Below are 5064 nucleotides of genomic sequence, written 5' to 3' on the forward strand. Positions count from 1 at the left end.
ATAATAAATGAAACACAAAATATAAGGTTTATATCATTGTCAGCATGATTCAGTGAATTAAACCAATCTGCTATAGACAAATCAGCTTTAAAAGTTCTTGTTTCAACACCATTGTTAATGTATAACAGCAAATCACAAAAAAAGTTCAAAGATAGTACACTTGTATATCATTTTGTATTCTGATATCTTAACTTCTTTATCTTTCACCTAGTTCCATGTGGCTAAAAATTACTTAAAAATATAATTGTAATGACTCCAACATATTGTATAGATAATCATGCTTATTTAACCATTGCCTTTTTGTTGTGTGATTAAGTTGTTCACAATTTGCTCTGCTATAGATAATACTGCAATAAACATATTAGTGTGCATTTTAAAATTATTTCCTTAATGTATATTACACAAATCATAATTTCTACATTGAATTATATTTCAAAGTGTCTTGATGCATTTTGTCAAATTGCTTCCAGAAAGTGTGTATATCATTTTGTATTCTGATACCTTAATTTCTTTATATTTCACCTAGTTCCATGTGGCTAAAAATTACTTAAACATGTAATTTGTAATGATTCCAACATATTGTATAGATAATCATGGTTATTTAATCAGCCTTTTTGTTGTGTGATTAAGTTATTCACAATTTGCTCTGCTATAAATAATACTGCAATAAACATATTGGTGTGCATTTTAAAATTATTTCCTTAAGGTATATTACACAAATCATAATTTCTACATTGAATTATATTTCAAAGTCTCTTGATGCATTTTGTCAAATTTCTTCCAGAAAGTGTGTAACAATATATATACTCTTGGCACTAGTAGGTGATGGTGCCCATTTCAGCAAGCATCCATCAATATGGAGAAGATCTAAAAGAAAGAAAAAATTACTTGGCCAATTAGATGGGCAAAAGGGATGCCATTATTGTTGTAATTAACATTTATTTCATTACTGATTTTTTTAACTACAAGTATTAGTCATTCATATTTCTTTTTCTGTGATTTACCTCTTTGTGCCCTTTACCCAATTTATTCTGCTGTACAGATCTGCTTTTTTCTTATTAAGTCATACAAAGGGCTCATATTTCTTCTCCCAGAAGAGCTAGCTAACTCATCCTGCCTGGTTCAGTGTAATCATCACCACTTTCTGGAAAGAGCTGCACTTCAAAAATGTAATTCAACTTATACCACATCCATGCGGAAGACCCCTTATTCCCACCACTCTCACTTGAAGTACTTGTCAAAGTTAACACTCATCCTCTGTCAATCCAGGCATTTCCAGAAGAATCAGTAAGGCTTTCTAGCTCTACCCTCTAACACAGACAACCTCATTCACCCAGAAAAAAGACACCAAATCAATCAACTGACTCATCTAGTAGCTTGACTTAGTGTGGATTTTCAATGAAAACTTCAAGTAAATACATATATTTCCACACATACGTACTTAATGCACACACACATATGTATATAATCAGCTCTCTGTATCCATGGGTTCCACATTTGTGTGTTCAACCAATCATGGATCAAAAATATCTGGGAAAAAACTCCACAAAGTTGCAAAAACCAAGCCTTGAATTTGCCAGGCAGCAAGTGCTATGTTGACTCCACATGAATGAAGCGCTGTGTATGCGTTGTATTAGGTATTACAAGTAATCTAGGTATGATTTAAAGGGTACTGGAGGATATTTGTAGGTTATCAGCAAATACTACATCATTTTATGTAAGGAACTTGAGCATCCATGGATTTTGGTATCCGCAAGGATCCTGGAACAAATCCCTCACAGATACCGAGGGAGGACTGTATATATATACAAATGTATGTATATATATATACACACAGATATATATATAAAATTATATTTTCGCTATTTCTTACAAGTCAATATAAATAAACGCAAGCTATTAAGTGTAAGCTCTTTGGAGCAGTCATATGCACAATAGTTGAGAATTTGTGAAAGTATAGGAGGGTAACATGGGCACAGATGTTGACTAAAGAGGTATAAAGGGCCAAGTTTGGGTGAGTGCTACACGCAAACATATCATTGTGTGGATGGGAGACAGAAAGGGAAAATTAGAAAAAGCAAGAAGAAAATGGAGATATGTGGCCATATTTTCTCCCACTCTGGCCCCATACTGCCTGTAAATTGCTGTGTACCTTCCTTCTCCTCCCTCCTAGATCCAAGAGCACTGCTGGAAGTTATTACTTCCACCTGCCTGGACCCCTCCTTGTTCCACCTCCCTTTTCCTGGAAAAGCGACACCTACCTGAAAATCTCTTCTAAGTAAAAACTTCTGTTGTATTTCGTTAAGTTCTTGCCCAGATAAGCACAAGAAGACCAGTGGCGCCTGCTAATTTAGTGAAGTCCTTGATATGTCCAGTGATAGCTTAGGCGTCACCACTCCTGGAACAGAGATACCATCAGATCACAGACATTAGTAAAGTAGTAAACAATGTAAGTATATAACTTCCTGTTTTAAACAGACTAGCTTCTCAGTTTTGCAAGTTTTCAGAAAGATACTTACTTTGGTGCAGTTCTTCTTTTTCATGATTGACACCACATACTAACTACTCGCCTGAGAAATCCTTGCAATGAGTGCTGCTTTAGGGGCTCGTCACCCATTGGCATTGCTCATTTTTGGTGGTGGGGGGTTGTTATAATTTTTTTTTTTTTTTAGACAGTATTTCATTCTGTCACCCAGGCTGGAGTGCAGTGGCATGATCTCAGCTCACTGCAACCTCCACCTCCTGGGTTCAAGGGATTTTCCTGCCTCAGCCTCTGGAATAGTTGGTATTAGAGGCACGCACCACCATGCCTGGCTAATTTTTGAATTTTTAGTAGAGACAGGGTTTCACCATGTTGGCCAGGCTGGTCTCAAACTTCTGACCTCAAGTGATCTGCCTGTCTCGGCCTCCTAAAGTGCTGGGATTTATAATTCTTAAATAAGCATTGATTTGACCTATCGGGAGAGAGGATGAAGAATGAAACAAGAATTTCCCGGCAAAGGAATAAACTAATTATTCTGCAGGGTCCAATAGACACTTGGATGTGGCAAAATGTGGCTGCAAAGGTTTAGACAAGTCTAAAAGACTTGAGTTTGAGTTTCAGTTGTGGCATACACAGCTACATAACCTGGGGGTAGTAATTTTAACTTGCTGGACCTCAGCTTTCTCATCTCTAAACTGGAAATAATGATATTTAAGTCAGACGATTGCCATGGACCCAACTAAGATAAATATGTGAAAAGTCTCTGCAGAATATACAGGGCTAAGCAAATGTAAAGTGTGGGTAGAATGCCACTGTGACATAAGTGTCACAGGGCAGAGCCATGTCACAGGGCAGAGCATCACAGGGCAGAGCCATGTGCTTTCTGTATGTGCTGATGTGTCCCTTGGGACCTAGCATGGTACTGGGCACAGAGCAGGTATTCACCCAGTATTTGTGGGAAGAACTCTGACTAAGCATGATGTGATCTTTGATACACTGACTAACTCGACAAATGAGTGTAATGCACCAAAGTGTTTATCAAACATTTGATATGTGTGTGGGACTGTGCTGTATGCTTCATGATAAAGAAAACATAGGAACAAAAGACAAAGAAAGAGGAAGGAGGCTGAGAGAGACAGAGAGAGAGAGAGAGCGCGTGCATGCACGCATGAGAGAGAGAGAGAGAGAGAATAGGGAGAGAATTTGAAAGAGAGAGAGAAGAAAGGGAGGAAGGGGCTCAGTTTCCCCCTTTAAGAGTCTATAACCTTGTTGGTGACAGAGACAACAGAGACCTGATAAAATATCAAGAATGCTCAAGTCTAGTTAAAGCATAACCAGAGAAACATTTCACTATTTAATCTACAGCATATTCAATATAGCATATTCAAATTGGCTAAAACAAAATTTTCCAGTGATAATGAGATCTCTCAGACTTTGCTGCTGGACACCTGAGTGCAAAACCTACCTTTACCGCTTAATAGGGATATCACCTTGGGCAAGCTACATAACCTCTGTGTGCCTCAGCGTGCTCTACTGCAAAATGATGTAGCAATGCCTAGCTTGTAGGATCTGTGTGAGGAGTAAATAAACTAGGATTACGTGGAGACCAGTGCGTGGCATGTGGACAGTGTCATGAAAATACTTATCATAGTTGTCATGACAGATCCTCTCAGTGAGAAAGAGGCAGCCACTCAGGGTGGTCTGAAATATAGTATAATACATTGTGCTCTGATTCAGCATGTGGGATGTCAAATGCAAGTTCTACAGGGTTTAGAAAACAGGACCATGCGGGCTGAAGGGACTGGGAACAGCTTCATGGAAGAGAAAGGGCCCAAGGGATGAATAGAATTTGGCCATGTGGAAGGAGTAGGGAGAGTTTCCAGGAAAAAGGAAGTAGAGCTACCAAAACCAAGAGGTGAGGTGAGCTTGGTCCCTGAGGAGGGGGAGGCAGGAATGAAATTAGGGAACAGACATGCTTGCATTCTAATGCCACGAGCCAAGAGCCAGGGAGATTAATATATATACACACACATACACATTTTAAAATGTGTAATACATTATACACATCTGTTAGGGTGACATACATTCAGAAGCTCCAGCCCCGCAGAGTATTCCGAGCCACCTGCAGGTCTCTGGCAGAGGGTGGAATTTTGCAGGCCCATTGTGGTGCATCTGGCTTCCACTCCTCTCACTTTATCTGGGGAGTTTTATCCCTAGATCACATTACATGCCAACAGGCGGTCGATGACATCTGAAGACAGGAAGCGCATGGGCCTGGCAGAGGTAGTGGGCATGGAGCAAAGAGTGGAGGGAGATAAGATTGACTGCTGGTTTTGGCTAGATTGTAAAGAGTTGACGAGTTCACAGTAGATTCCATGGAAATGTGGGAGCTATTGAAGGATTTTGAGTAATAGTACTGGTACTACCTTATTTGAGATCAGTGCTTGAGGGTTTTCAGAGTATTCCACATAAATTTTCTGGGTGGAAATCCCACAATGACCTTTTAACTTAATAGGGAGATTGTCATCCCAGAGCTGCCTCCGTGGGGTGCCATTCACAGTGTAATCGATGCAAACTGCTCC

The sequence above is a fragment of the Hylobates moloch genome, unplaced genomic scaffold (assembly GCF_009828535.3).
Source record: "Hylobates moloch isolate HMO894 unplaced genomic scaffold, HMol_V3 SCAFFOLD_8, whole genome shotgun sequence".
Classification (NCBI taxonomy): Eukaryota; Metazoa; Chordata; class Mammalia; order Primates; family Hylobatidae; genus Hylobates; species Hylobates moloch.